Raw genomic sequence first — 16,785 nt, 5'->3', positions numbered from 1 at the left:
AATCAAAGACCAGCTGGGGTTGCAGACACTGGGCATTTACAGTATTGATTGCAAATGTGGGATGGAATATATCGGGCAGACACAACAATGTATCTCCCAGTGCTGTACTGAACACATCAGGAACATATGACTAGGACAGACAAACAAGTCCAATGTAGCAGAAAATAGCATTATTGAGGGACACAACTTCCAACTCGAAAAAACGAAGAAGCTGTGCATCTGGGACTGAATCTTCAAAGAGGCAGTGGAGATATGTCTGCACAACAATTTAGTAAACAGGGATAGCAGTTTTCAGCTCAGTGCAGCGTGGAATCCCACAATTGACAAAATACATCAGGAACGTTTCAATCTGAAGGCAGTGGCGTCCGCAGACAGATTGGATAGCCACCCAGTCTCGACGTTGGGCCATGCCGCGGCCCCCCACTACCACTGACGTGGTACCCCCCTTCCAGAAGAATGTGATTGGCTGGCCTGCAGAAGTGGACAATGGCCAAGCAAATATATGGATATGCAGAACACAGCATCCCAAAACTTCGCCAGAAGATGATGGGTACAAAACTCCTCAAAATGTTGTGACAAGACGATGCCACCACTCGGCTCTTAACCCGAGAATAACTCATCAAGTGTGAATTGAGTTTCACATGATCAAAGTTTTTGGAATCCATGCTGGTTTGCATGGAGTTGGTCATTCTATGCAAGAGACCTCATTATAGTTGAGCTTAGAATATGTTCCATGATGGGTGTCAAGGATATTGGACAGCTTGTGTGTGGGTCACTTCTGCTACCCTTCTTTTAGATGTATATAACCTGTGTTTCATACCACCTACTGGGCATGGTTTGAGGGTTCTGTGATAGATTATGGCTGAAAGAGAGGCTAACTCAGGTGCTAATTTGCAATAAAATCTGATGAGGATTCCATCAGTCCCTGGAGCTTTTTTGAGTTTCAACAGCTCCAGCTGTTGCTGAACACCTCTGATGCTAAAATCTATTTCACTCATCTTTGCAATGCCATGAGAATCACACTGTGGCAATACTCCAGCGTTTTAATTTTATATAGGAGCATCTGAACACAGAGTTCACCATTTCTGCATCTCATTTACTACCCTCAGTTTTATTTCCCATCTTGCCCATAAGCATATGGACATTAACTGTTGCGCCAGTAACAGCTTTTACATAAGACCTGAATTTCTTTGTGTTTTATGAGAAATCTCTCAGTAATATTTTGCTACAGTAGTAATTGAAGGCTTCACACTGAGCCCTCTTGACAGCCAAGCACATTTCATTCATCATCTGTCTCTGTTTAGCCCTGTACTTTGTTTTATACATGTTATGCACTAGTCTCTGTTTCTTCAGAAATTTATTTATGGTGACTGTATACTGTGGAGTATGCTTCCCATCATGAACTGTTTGGCCAGGTACATATGTGTCAACTGATTGCTAAAATATTCTTTCAAAAGTGAGCTGCATTTCTTCTACATATGTAGATGTTGTGTGTGTGTTGTGTGTGTGTGTGTGTGTGTGTGTGTGTGTGTGTGTGTGTGTGTGTGTGCTGCATTTCTTCTACATATGTAGATGTTGTGTGTGTGTGTGTGTGTGTGTGTGTGTGTGTGTGTGTGTGTGTGTAGAAGAAGGCTGTTTAGGCAAAAGTATATTTGTTTAGCAATCTTTTTGTTGTGTCTGTCTGCAGCTCAACATTTCCACTATATGGTAAGTGGTAACCTATCCTTTCTACACTACTGACCATTAAAATTGCTACACCATGAAGATGACATGCTACGTGCGCAGAATTTAACTGACAGGAAGAAAATGCTTTGCTATGCAAATGATTAGCTTTTCAGAGCATTCACACAAGGTTGGCACCGGTGGCGACAACTACAATATGCTGACATAAGGAAAGTTTACAACTGATTTGTCATACACAAACAGCAGTTGACCGGTGTTGCCTGGTGAAACATTGTTGTGATGCCTAGTGTAAGGGGGAGAAATGCGTACCATCACGTTTACAACTTTTATAAAGGTCAGATTGTAGCCTATCATGATTGCAGTTTATCGTATTGCGACATTGGTCAAGATCCAATGACTGTTAGCAGACTATGGAATCGGTGGGTTCAGGAGGGTAATACGGAAAGCTGTGCTGGATCTGAACGGCCTCGAATCACTAGCAGTCAAGATGACAGGCGTCTTATCCGCATGGCTGTAATGGATCATGCGGCCACGTCTCGATCCCTGAGTCAACAGATGGGGACGGTTGCAAGACAACAACCATCTGCACGTACAGTTCAACAATGTGTGCAGCAGCATGGACTAACAGCTCAGAGACCATGGCTGTGGTTACCCTTGATGCTGCGTCACAGACAAGACCACCTTTCATGGTGTACTCATCGACGAACCTGGGTGCACGAATGGCAAAACATCATTTTTTCGAATGAATTTAGGTTCTGTTTACAGCATCATGATGGTCACATCTGTGTTTGGCGACATTGCGGTGTACGAACATTGAAAGTGTGTATTCATCATTGCCATACGGGCGTATCATTCGGTGTGATGGTATGGGGTGCCATTGGTTACACATCTCGGTCACCTCTTGTTCGCATTGACGGCACTTTGAACAGTGGACTTTACATTTCAGAAGTGTTACGACCCGTGGCTCTACCCTTCATTCGATCCCTGTGAAACCCTAAATTTCAGCAGGATAATGCACTATCACATGTTGCAAGTCCTGTGCAGGGCTTTCTGGATACAGAAAATGTTTGACTGCTGCCCTGGCCAGCACATTCTCCAGATCTCTCACCACTTGAAAACATCTGGTCAATGGTGGCCAAACAACTGTGTCATCACAATACACCAGTCACTACTCTTGATGAACTGTGGTATCATGTTGAAGCTGCATGGGCAGCTATATGTGTACACGCCATCCAAGCTCTGTTTGACTCAATGCCCAGGCATATCAAGGCCGTTATTACGTCCAGAGGTGGTTGTTCTGGGTACATATTTCTCTGGATCTATGCACCCAAATTGCGTGAAAATGTAATCACATGTCAGTTCTAGTATAATATATTTGTCCAATGAATACCCGTTTATCATCTGCATTTCTTCTTGGTGTAGCAATTTTAATGGCCAGTAGTGTATAATACTGTCATTAGTCCATCCTTGATTTTCCATTGTCACATTTAGCTTTAATTTCTATCTTTGTTGGTATAAGTTTCTTGCCTACTGTGACAAATACACCGCCACTATTTCCTATTAGCCTATTATTTCAATACAAACTTAGATTTTCCCCAGAAAATTCACTGCTATCATTTTGGGTTTTAACCAGCTTTCTGTACCTTATATTATGTGAGATCTACTGCTTTTTAGGAGTACTTCAAATTCAGGGAATTCATTGTGAGTGCTTTGTCAGTTAATTGTAAGGATTTTAATACTCTGGCCTGTAGTTGGTGTTTCTATGGATCACAAACTGACCTCCTACAGCTGTCATAATATATCACAGCCTAGCTTGTCACACAACAGTCTTTGGTTCAAGCCTTCCACTCCATGGAGAACCAGAGAGCCAAGATCAGTTCTGGTGACAATGCTGCCAAGTATGAGCTTCATTGAGTGAGGTTATGCACTCAGTATGTAGTGAGTGAGGTTGGTCTTCTCAGCCTTCTCTGCTAGTCTCTGGAATGATATAAGTATGACTTCAGATCCCAGAGACAGGCATCTTTTGCTCCAACAAGTGCTACAATCTGCAGTTGTTTACACCTTGTTCCCTCAATGGCTCCCAGCATATCTCTTAAAAACACTGAATGAGGCCCTGAGGTATACATATTGAGTGCACCTGGTGTTTCTTCCAGGTCTCACACTACCATTTCATTATTTGCCAAAAGATTGAATTGCTGGTGATTAATATACTCTTACCATGTTGTATTTTCATCCTCTTGACATGGGACATAGTAGGTTCTTCAACAAGTGAACTGAGTGTCACTGGTTGAGTTTTGGTTGCAGTGGAAGGCAATACTTTTAACTATTTGGTTAGGGTGATTGGAGTAACACCATGAGTTCTTCCTGGTCCCTGTCTCCTCTGTACAGCAAAATGGATTAATAGTGACTGATCTAGTACTTCCTGTAGGAAGAGAAGATCTACAGCTGAGGAGAGTGACTGAGGTACCCTTGGTATCATTGGTACATGATTCTCAGTAGCCTTCCCAACACACTCATTTGCAGCAGCTTCCAATTGCTTGACAGTAGTTGGGGCAATTTCCAGATTCTTACAAGCTTCAACTAACTCATCTAGTGCAGCTGCATTGTGGCTGGTGCACTGTTTTGCAGAACATTAAACAAATAACTTTAAAATAAGACCTGCTGATATGCTTTCAATTTCTTGATTTTGTTAAGCTAAAAGTACTACTGGTTCTCTTTCAGAACTGAAGCAGTTAACACAAAGAAAAAGAATACTATTTAGAAAACAGAAAAACCCAAGATAAAAGTTACTTATTTTCTGAAACATTTTTAGTTATAATTGCTGACAAAATTCAAAATAATGTTAATTTATGATAAATGCAGGCAATATATACTCACGTTGGAAAGGAAAAAATAAATGTAACATGAAATATTAGTTATAATATGTGCTACAGTAACCATAAATCACCATCACTCATTTACCATGAAATATGTTATGCACAACACACATAACTTCAGAAAATTCTGAAAAGTATATCTTTATTCACATAGATATACACTGAAACTTGGGGTAAACATTGTTTTAAACAGGGATTGTTGTGCAAAAATTGTATAAGCACAGGCAACTGATGCTAGCAAGGAATACATTTTTCGCAAATTCAACATAATGAAAATACATGACAGCACAGTTTGTCCCACGAGTTTTGATACAATCAGTATAAAAAACATATTTAAAATGTACATGAAGTTTTTGTACTTAGGTTTTGAAAGCTGATTTATCTGACAGTCATGATTTTAGTTGAATATAAAGAAAGTGCTGGAAGTCAGATTATTTACATCAATATAAGTGAATAAATGTGCAAATTGCATAAAATTTTCATGTAGCTGGTGGTTTGACACCTTTTAAATTAGCATGCCAAAGATGAACACTGCAGCATTAGCCTATGTCACAGAACAATATAAAATATGGAGTACAATTTCCTGGTTGGGAATACTAACAATGATTACCATGCTACTAAGCACAACATATTCAATGAGTACTTCACAAGTTTCTCCCTCTGAATATGTCCTCAGTGTCCTCCCACTCCATTATCAGCTTTTCTGTATTGCATAAGTGGGAACGATCCTTACAACATATTCTTCAGTCCCACTATCCCTGTGACCGTAAGTTTTACAATTCTGCATTTTGTGGCCTACACTTTTCACTGCCTCTTTTCCCACTCTCTTTATTCATACCCCCCCTTACCCAGCTATCCTTTCCTCTCATCAGCTTATCAGCTTTATCAGCTAATAGCTTATTAGCTCTTAGTACTTTCACCCTGATCTCCTTATCTCCTTATTTTATTTTAGTTTATAGGTCTATGAAACAATGATCCACCATTCACATTGTTCTTTCACTCTTCTTGTTGTGACCAGATGTAACTACTTTCTCCAGCCATGACTGTGGGTTCTTTGATTACTCTCTCATCAGACTAGAACATTTGAAATATTACATAAATTATTTAACTTTGACACAGTTCTTTGCCACAGGATTGCTTGATAATTTACAACTGTCACTGACCAGGAAAGCACTTTATGCACCAATTAAAAAAATGTTCTCTTCCAGTACAAAATGCAAGATTTGCAAAAGTACATTTCATCAGAACCTTCAATTATCATTGTCTTAAATGATGATGTTGAATGCTGTAGCTGTGATTTCGAACTGGGGCAAAGTCCTTCCAAGATCAGCTCTATATTGACCTCAGTGTGAGGGTGCGGATATGCTGAGAGGGAGGCATGGTCTTCAAGAATGCCTGCCATTGGTTGTGGCAGATTTTAGTGAGCCCTCTCTAGTGCCTGCAATATTGATTCATGTTGCCAAATGTGGTGTGGCACCATGATATCTGGAGAAGCCACAGTTGTCTCCTTTCCAATTCCTGCTCCCTGTATCACCATAAACAATATGCTACTACCATGCCTATATGGTGGTGACCTCTTCTTGGTGTCATATTCCTGTGACCTCTTTTTGTCATCATATTCCCATACACTTTCCTTGCTCTCCCTCTCCCCCTGACTCAGTCTGACACAAACATTCAGATTGTGCAAGTGTGTGATATATATATATATATATATATATATATATATATATATATATATATATATATATATATATATATATATATATATACTCCTGGAAATTGAAATAAGAACACAGTGAATTCATTGTCCCAGGAAGGGGAAACTTTATTGACACATTCCTGGGGTCAGATACATCTCATGATCACACTGACAGAACCACAGGCACATAGACACAGGCAACAGAGCATGCACAATGTCGGCACTAGTACAGAGTATATCCACCTTTCGCAGCAATGCAGGCTGCTATTCTCCCATGGAGACGATCGTAGAGATGCAGGATGTAGTCCTGAGGAACGGCTTGCCATGCCATTTCCACCTGGCGCCTCAGTTGGACCAGCGTTCGTGCTGGACGTGCAGACCGCGTGACGCGACGCTTCATCCAGTCCCAAACATGCTCAATGGGGACAGATCCGGAGATCTTGCTGGCCAGGGTAGTTGACTTACACCTTCTAGAGCACGTTGGGTGGCACGGGATACATGCGGACGTGCATTGTCCTATTGGAACAGCAAGTTCCCTTGCCGGTCTAGGAATGGTAGAACGATGGGTTCGATGACGGTTTGGATGTACCGTGCACTATTCAGTGTCCCCTCGACGATCACCAGAGGTGTACAGCCAGTGTAGGAGATCGCTCCCCACACCATGATGCCGGGTGTTGGCCCTGTGTGCCTTGGTCGTATGCAGTCCTGATTGTGGCGCTCACCTGCACGGCACCAAACACGCATACGACCATCATTGGAACCAAGGCAGAAGCGACTCTCATCGCTGAAGACGACACGTCTCCATTTGTCCCCTCATTCACGCCTGTCGCGACACCACTGGAGTCGGGCTGCACGATGTTGGGGCGTGAGCGGAAGACGGCCTAACAGTGTGCGGGACCGTAGCCCAGCTTCATGGAGATGGTTGCGAATGGTCCTCGCCGATTCCCCAGGAGCAACAGTGTCCCTAATTTGCTGCGAAGTGGCGGTGCGGTCCCCTACGGCACTGCGTAGGATCCTACGGTCTTGGCGTGCATCTGTGCGTCGCTGCGGTCCGGTCCCAGGTCGACGGGCACGTGCACCTTCCGCCGACCACTGGCGACAACATCGATGTAATGTGGAGACCTCACGCCCCACGTGCTGAGCAATTCGGCGGTACGTCCACCCGGCCGCCCGCATGCCCACTATATGCCCTCGCTCAAAGTCCGTCAACTGCACATACGGTTCACGTCCACATTGTCGCGGCATGCTGCCAGTATTAAAGACTGTGATGGAGCTCCGTATGCCACGGCAAACTGGCTGACACTGACGGCGGTGGTGCACAAATGCTGTGCAGCTAGCGCCATTCGACGGCCAACACCGCGGTTCCTGGTGTGTCCGCTGTGCCGTGCGTGTGATCATTGCTTGTACAGCCCTCTCGCAGTGTCCGGAGCAAGTATGGTGGGTCTGACACACTGGTGTCAATGTGTTCTTTTTTCCATTCCAGGAGTGTGTATATATATATATATATATATATATATATATATATATATATATATATATATATATATATATGGGGGAGGGAGGGGGGAGATAGGCGAAGGGGATGTATGTGTGCACGTGCACTAGCACGTGCACTTCCCTCCTTTATGCATTCCATTGCTTTCATTCCAAATAGAATTTTTTATTATTGTATCTATGCTTTATAGATCTAGAAAATGCATATGACCGGGTTCCTAGGAGGAAATTATTGTCTGTTCTATGAGATTATGGAATAGGAGGCAAACTTTTGCAAGCAATTAAAGGTCTTTACATGGATAGTCAGGCAGCAGTTAGAGTTGACTGTAAATTCAGCAGTTAGAGTTGACTGTAAATTGAGTTCATTGTTCAGAGTAGTTTCAGGAGTAAGACAAGGCTGCAACCTGCCTCCACTGTTGTTCATATTATTTATGGATCATATATTGAAAACAATAGACTGGCTGGGTGAGATTAAGATATGTGAACACAAAATAAGCAGTCTTGCATATGCGGATGACTTAGTTGTGATGGCAGATTCGATTGAAAGTTTGCAAAGTAATATTTCAGAGCTAGATCAGAAATGTAAGGACTATGGTATGAAGATTAGCATCTCCAAAACGAAAGTAATGTCAGTGGGAAAGAAATATAAACGGATTGAGTGCCAAATAGGAGGAACAAAGTTAGAACAGGTAGACGGTTTCAAGTACTTAGGATGCATATTCTCACAGGATGGCAACATAGTGAAAGAACTGGAAGCGAGGTGTAGCAAAGCTAATGCAGTGAGCGCTCAGCTACAATCTACTCTCTTCTGCAAGAAGGAAGTCAGTACCAATACTAAGTTATCTGTGTACCGTTCAATCTTTCAACCAACTTTGTTGTATGAGAGCGAAAGCTGGGTGGATTCAGGTTGCCTTATCAACAAGGTTGAGGTTACGGATATGAAAGTAGCTAGGATGATTGCAGGTACTAGTAGATGGGAACAATGGCAGGAGGATGTCCACAATTAGGAAATCAAAGAAAAACTGGGAATTAACTATACATGTAGCAGTCAGGGCGAACAGGCTTAGATGGTGGGGTCATGTTACACGCATGGGAGAAGCAAGGTTACCCAAGAGACTCATGGGTTCAGCAGTAGAGGGTAGGAGGAGTTGGGCAGACCAAGGAGAAAGTACCTGGATTCGGTTAAGGATGTTTTTGAAGTAATAGGTTTAACATCAGAAGAGGCACCAATGTTAGCACTGAATAGGGGATCATGGAGGAATTTTATAAGGGGGCTATGCTCCAGACTGAATGCTGAAAGGGATAATCAGTCTTAAATGATGATGATGATGATGATGATGATGATGATGATGTATTTTATTTGATATATGGTTTTCTACTAAAGTAAGAGATACAATCTCAGATGTTTGATATTACTCTAAAGACTCTCTAATCATTATTATGACTTCATACTCCGATGTGGACTAACAAGAGCTTGATTTATCCTGATCTGACAGCTACTACATATAGTCTCTAAAGAAAGTTAGGAAATGAGGCCCTTAATTTATCAACTATAATGTAATAGTAAAATATTATCTCATGTTGTTCAAACTCATTTTATCATACATTGGTGTCAAAGACCTCAAGCTTGTTTTGGTTACAGTTAAAATCTGTTTCACTCACTTCGTGAAACCCAAATGCCTACTATTATTCTGGCTCCATAGAATACAGGCTAAATATACTGACATAAAATTTCATGTTATGTCTTACATGTTGGATTCATGAGACCTTTTCATTCCCAAAACTTTGTTAGAATGAAAATAAACGTATTTGATATTTTCCAGGATTCTTCAGAATGGAAGTCTTCTGATCCATAGTGTTCAACCAGATGACAGAGGATATTACTTGTGCCAGGCATCAAATGGAATTGACTCAGGTCTCAGTAAAGTGGCACATCTTTCTGTTCATGGTAAGAGTGTTCCATTGGTCTTTAAGTAGATAACAAATGACCATTCTTTTATTCAGTCATTATGAAGTAAGCATAGGGTATTCTTATGGTTTTAAAATCGGGGATAGTACTAAGTTGTATCTTGCTTATGACTTAAAAAGTTCTGTTCATGAAAGGGTTGTAAAAGTAAGTTTTGTCTGTCTTAGAATAGAAATTTTCTCTAAAGCAGTTTGTAGTCCCATCTTTGGTGGCTGTATTGCAGGACTAGGACATTTTGATGGAGCTCTACCATGTGTCCCCGCCCCATCTCTACCACTCCCACTCTCACTCTCATGGTTGGGAAGCGAAGCAATTTTATACGTAATATAGCTGTGTGTAATCTTTTTCACAGTTTACAAGTGGTTCATTGCATTCTAGCTACTTCTAAAGATAGCTTGTTTCTTTTCTGATTAAAATTCATTTTTCTTTCTCCACAGTCAGTAATAATAATAAATGTCAGTTATGAAGAGGAAACATATCTCATTCTTCATGTTTATTGTGAAGTAGAGTAACTGCAATATTGTTCCAGCTTTTTGGGATTGTCTTCCTCCACAAACAATAGGTAAAAAGTTTTGAAAATTCCATTTGTATTACTTTACCCCTAGCTTTGGGCACTTCTCATGAACCATTAATGTTCCCAAGCCCTCCGGCCATCCTGGTTTAGGTTTTCCGTGATTTCCCTAAATTGCTTCAGGAAAATTCCAGGATGGTTCCTTTGAAAGGGCACGGCTGCTTTCCTTCCCCATCCTTCCCTCAGCTGAGCTTGCGCTCCGTCTCTAATGACCTCGTTGTCGACAGGACGTTAAACACTAATCTCCTCCTCCTCCTGTTCCCAAGCCTGTTTCCTTTTTTATTCTTTGAATGATGTTATACACTACACCTTGCATTGATACTGGTAAGTTATTGTATTCATTAATAGCTACCAGTGTTTTTTTACTTATCTCTTCATCAGTAGAAACAGTTAAATGAATCCTGGTAAGACTGTACAATGAATGTTGTCTCTGCTTTTAGTTACTGTGTCACATTCATCTTTGTTAGTGAGATTTCGTGTTTGCTTTATATTGGGTTATGTTTTATTTTTCTTCATGCTCTTTTTTTTATTTTCATTTGTTTCTCTTACTAAATGTTCAATTTGGAAACATTTATAAATAGTTATGTTTAATTATGTACCATTTGGTTAAAACTCTCTCCTTCTCTTTAATACATGCATTGTTTTTAAGCTTTCCTTTCTTCTGCTTCATTGTTTACATAAGTACCTCTGTTATATAAATTATATATGTCTGTAAGGTCTTTACCTCAGTATACCTTCATCTTCAGGTGGACCTCTCATCTTGAGGTTCTAGTGACCTGCCTTTCCTTTTTAACATTCCCTAAAATATCACTCTCTCCATCCTCATGAAGAAACTGTTAGCTCCAAAAGCTACATGGTGTGTCCCTTTTACTTTTATCTGTGTCTTTCAGCAGAACTATAAGTCTTGACTCCTGACGATAAGTTCTGGTTAGAGATTCTGTATCAAAATTTATTATTTTTCTCAACTGCACATGCCTTTGGTTCAGTCATCCTTCATTTTCTAGAATTCTAGACTTTTTGTGTGATTAAATTTGGTGAACCCTTGACAAATAAACTCTCATGATTTACATTTTTGAATTCCTGTTTGAGGAGTATGTTTGGGAAGAACTTGTGCAAGGATGTGACCTAAAATTTAATGCAAAGAAGTGTAAGCTGGTGGCCACAACACGGAAAAAGGATAGAACTGTACTAAACATGGGAGTGGTTGGGGAACAGCTGAAAACAATTGAGGTTTCAAGTACCAGGGCAATATAATACAGGAAAATGGAACCATTGACCAAGAGATATGTGCACAGGCAAGGTAACCTGGTAGCATTATAAGTAGTCTGAGAGGAATGAAATGAAGTAAAGAAGAATCTCATGAAATTAAGGTGGTGTTATACCAAACATTATATTATGAACCAGTTTTATTGTACATTGCACAGACCTGTGTTATGAAGGAAAAGGAAAAATTAAGGTATGAAAAAGTGAGATAAAGTATCTGAGAAGCTCTATAAGTTTAACAAAGCTAGAGAAGTTAAGGAATGAAAGGACCAGGGAGACAAAATCATTTTACAAACTTATCAAACCACAAACTGATTCCATTAGAACTAATGTGAGCACTACACTTACCCAGAACTGTGAATATGGTTTACAGTAACAACACTAACAGATTGTTTATTGCTTACTATATACACGTACAGTAACAGAGGAATGCATCCTTACATATTTACTCCATTCTGCAGGTTGTTTATAATATATAAAATGTTTATAAAGAGCTTGCAGAGAACAGATATGTTCCATAGTAGTGAAGAACAAGTGTGCATAAGTCTTAAGGTGTGCATTTTAGAGCCACGTTTACTATACATTTTTCTTTGTTTTGGTTCATACTACCACTTATCAAAATATGGAATTTATTTTTAGCACCCTGCGTACATTCCTCTACATCTGCAGACATAGTCTGCAAGCCACCATATGGCACATAGGGGAGGGTACCTTCCACCACTGATAGTCATTTACTTTACTGTTCCATTCACAGATGGAGTGAGGAAAACAGACCTGTCTATGATTCCTTTTTTCTTTGAGTCATCAGTTTTCTGACTGGTTTGATGTGGTCTGCCATGAATTCCTCTATAATGCCAAACTTTTCATCTCAAAATAGCAATTTGTAGCCTATGTACTCAATTATTTGCTGGATATATTCAAATCTCTCTTTCTTTACAGTTTGTGCCCACTATAGCTTTCCCTAGTACCACAGAAGTTATTCCCTGATGTCTTATAAGATGCACTATCATCCTGTCCCTTCTTGTCATTGTTTCCCATGTGTTCCTTTCCTCACCAATTCTGTGAAAAACAACCTCATTCCTTATCTTACCAGTGCGCTTAATTTCCAAAATTTTTCTGTAGCACTACATCTGAAAGGCTTTGAATCTGTTCTGTTTCAGTTTTCCCACAGCCCATGTCTCAGTACCATACAATTCTGTATTCCAAGACTACATTCTAACAAATTTCTTCCTCAAATTAAGACCTATGTTTGATACTTGTAGACTTGTCTTGGCCAGGAATAGCCATTTGCCAGTGCTAGTCCTCATTGCTTTGTCTGTCATCGATTATTTTGCTGCATAGGTAGTAGAATTGCTCTACTTCATGAGAGCCAATTCTGATGTTAAGTTTCTCACTGTTCTCATTTCTACTACTTCTCATTACTTTTATCTTTCTTCAATTTACTCTCAATCCATATTCTGTACTCATTAAACTGTTCATTCTATTCAACCAATCCTGTAATTCTTCTTCACTTTCACTGAGAATAGTAATGTTATCAACAAATCTTATCATTGGTATCCTTTCACCCTCAATTACTTTATTGCCATCATTGCTTCTCAGTGTGTAGGTTAAACAGTAGGGGGGAAAGTTCTAACAATACCACCACTTGCAAAGTAGGTTAGAAATCAGATTAATAATGTTGCTCACGCAGCATATGTTTGCTTTATTGACTGTGGATGGTATTGTCAGAATGGAAATAATGAAGTCACTGTAAAAAGTCATTAACTTTGGCACTTATCTTGAATGCATTCCAATGTAGATTTCTTCAAAGTTGTTATGGTTCATATTGTTGATTCTAGGGTGATTCCACTTTGACTGCTAGAAGGTCCGGATCTGTATTTCAGCAATATTTGAAGACCTAACAAATGCGTTTTTCAGGAAATTCTTAATGATCAAACAATACCGGATCAGAACAATGGTATGGTGGAAATAATTTTTGACTTGGTGTTCATGATCCACATTTTTATTAAACTTCATGTAACTTCACATATACTGCTTCTTAATTGTCACATCATCAAGAAAACAGTTCATATATTTAATTTCCGCTTTAACCAAACCTAAGACTAAACTGTTCTTTTACAAAGTGAAATAACACCTTAACTTCTGCAAAGTGAAACAAAGACTGCTCTGTGCGCATTTGCACCCAAATGGTTACAAGTAAGGCAAAGATTATGACAGTCTCACAGAAATGAATACACACAAGAACCATATCACTGTAATATATCGATACATCGGAGTACCTATACATTAATAAAACCAAATGTGAATATTGTCATAAAAATATGTCTGTTACTTCACAGAAAAGTAGTATGATATTACTGGTATCAACAACTGGGTTGTAGTGCCGTAATGGTTACGTAAATAAAGAACCATTACAAAGTCTTCACTGCTGCCTTACACATTTTTTTATCCCAGAACTTCGTTCTTGGTCTTCCAGTCTTATTGTTCCCTCTTGATCCTTGCACTTATTGTATATTACTCATCTTTTCATATAGCTTATCCTTATTTTTCTCAGAATTTTGAACATCTTGCACCATTTTTCATTGTCAAATGCTTTTTCTAGGTCGGCAAATCCTGTGAATGTGCATTGAGTTTTCTTCAGTCTAACTGATCATTACCTAACAGATCCCCAATTTTGTTTTCCATTCTTTTGCATATTATTTTTATCAACAACTTATATGCATGAGCTGCTTGCTGATTTTGCAATAATTCTTGCACTTGTCAGCTCTTGCTATCTTTGGGATTGTGCAGTTGATATTTTTCCAGAACCAACTTAGAGCTGAGTGGCCAATACTACCTTCAGGAAATGAAATCTCATTACTGCCGAAAGACGCAATAAATATATATGTGTCCAGTTTTTTAAAATCTCTAATTTGTTTGTTGACCAGCTTTTGAAAAATAAAATCATAAAAATTTTCAAAACTTCAGGGAAAACCAAACAATAGAAAATGCAGGATGAAATGTAACATCATTATAAAAAAGATAGTTGCTACTCACGATATAGCAGAGATGCTGAGTCACAGGCACAACAAAAAGACTGTCACAAAGAAAGCTTACAGCTAACTAAGCCTTTGTCAAAAGCAACCAACAGACAGGCACCCCTGTGCGTGCCCCCCTCCCCCCCCCCCTCTGCCCCCTCCCTCCCACCCACGCACCACAAGAACCACAGGCTCTGGCAGCTGAAGCCAGACCAGCTTCAGGTGCCAGAGACTGTGGTCATGTGTGTGTGTGTGTGTGTGTGTGTGTGTGTGTGTGTGTGTTGTCTATTTTTTACAAAGGCCTTCGCCAAAAGCTTACTTTATGACAGACTTTCTGTTGTACCTATCTGCAACTCAGCAAAACTTCTGAGATTACATGACGTCACCATAATCCCAGCAACTAGCTGCACTTGGGATCCTGAGGTGATTCGAAAGCTGGCTAGGGTGTAAATTTTAGGTAAAAATATTATAAAATGATTAGTCACAGTTTCCTTACAAAGGGGTTCTGTGCCTCAAGACAGCAGTGACTGAATGCTTTTTGTTTAATTATGTCTTGCTATCTTAAAAGTGACAGTGATGTTTGTGATATCTGCATAAAATTGCTGAAAATAGGTACCCTGTGCATTGACTGCAAGTGCTGGTAACACAGTAAACATGGACAAATAAACCTGAAACATACTAAAAATGAACATGGATGGACAAGCTGTCAGTGTTTGGTAAGTGCAGAGAAAAATAAAATGTAACTGAGTAGATAAAAAATTCCACTCACCAAGCAGTGTCAGGGGAAAATGTATATATAGAAAATGGAAATTTGCAAGCTTTTGGAGCCAGTGGCTCCTTTTTCTGGCAGAAGGGTTGAAGGGGAAAGAAGAGGGATGAAGGAAAAAGACTGGTGAGATTTAAGGATTGGGAAGAGTTATGGAAGTCACACAGAACCGTGAGTCAGGTAAGACTTATTGGATATGATGAGAAAGAAAGACTGATTTTTGTTGCCCACACTGGACAAGATTTGAAATCTAGAAGGTAGTTAAACATTCCCAACATGGAAATAATCCTAGACTGAAAATCCCACCAAGTCTGATTAGGTGCAGGCAGAGTATACACGATCTAAACCTGCTTTATAAAGTTATTACTCTACCTGTTTTTAAGGAAAAACACAATCAGAAGAAGAAAACTTTTAAAACTTAAATTTATTTCATTAGGGAGCAGATTAACAATAAATGAAAAGAGCAGTCTGGTAATATAAGTAAGGCATCCTGGGCATTAATTGACATGTACTATAAAGGTCCCAAAATGAAAATGAACCATTCAGCGCAAGACTTGATGCTAACATTGTGAAAACCCAGATAATATATGTAACATTTTCAGTAACCATTTCACTGCTTCTACTGACTAGTCACCTCATATTATAAATATTATAGATGCACAGATTGAGACGCTCACTGAAAGTACAGAGTTTGAATTCATATAGGTGAATGAGTAAGAAGTATGCAATGTAATGTACCTGCTAAAGAAAAAGTTCATGTGGATGGGATGGCATATAGAGCGAAATTACTAAGGTGTACTTAAAAGAATCTCAGAGCCAGTTAATAGTCCAGCCGACAAAGAAAATAAAGGTCAGATATGGGAAATAATTGGATAGCTACAAATTTTTATGCAGTGGTAGGAGGGAGGTGTTTAAAGGTCATGTTTTGACATTTTTCTGAAATAATTTTAAAGCTGCAACTTCTCATTCTGGATACATTACATTTCCTACAGAAAATGTCGTGTTCATTTTTTCTCTAGGATAAATAGTTAGTGGAAAAAAAAGATTATTAAAAATAGTGTTTTAATGGTATAAAAGTAATTATTACTGTTAAATCAAGTATGTTAAGAACAAATATTAAATGTGTATACCACATCTGAGCATAGTAGAGCCATTTAGGGATAAATTGTGTTATGTGGGTGTGACTGGGTGGATGGAGTGGGGGTAGGGGGTAGAAGTGTGAGGGAAGGTAGGTCACCAGATTGTAGTCATGATCCTAAGTAGGTCTGCATACTAAAGAGGATCTGTCTATCACACTACATCACAAGTATCAATTACAGGGTGTTTCACAATGTTATACTGACACTCTGCCTTATGAACCACTGCCAGTGCTTTGCACAGACATAGCCAGTGGATGCATATTTTCCACAAAGTGTGTTAACACTACATGGAATGAAGATATGAGTTACTA

The 16,785-nt window shown here is 39.5% G+C and overlaps 1 protein-coding gene across 1 annotated transcript in view; it reads left to right on the top strand.

Annotated features, from left to right (window-relative positions):
• Positions 1–9,637: 9,637 nt before the first annotated feature.
• LOC126298390 (Down syndrome cell adhesion molecule-like protein Dscam2) overlaps positions 9,638–16,785 on the top strand; it is a 206,124-nt gene continuing 198,976 nt past the window's right edge. The window contains exon 1 of the mRNA XM_049989697.1: positions 9,638–9,700. The gene's annotated coding sequence lies outside the window, so the exon portion shown is untranslated. The remainder of the gene's footprint in view (positions 9,701–16,785) is intronic.

Source organism: Schistocerca gregaria, chromosome X, assembly GCF_023897955.1.
Source record: "Schistocerca gregaria isolate iqSchGreg1 chromosome X, iqSchGreg1.2, whole genome shotgun sequence".
NCBI classification, from domain to species: domain Eukaryota; kingdom Metazoa; phylum Arthropoda; class Insecta; order Orthoptera; family Acrididae; genus Schistocerca; species Schistocerca gregaria.
Note: the sequence above shows the minus strand (reverse complement) of the source record. Positions and strands in the feature narration are given on the sequence as shown.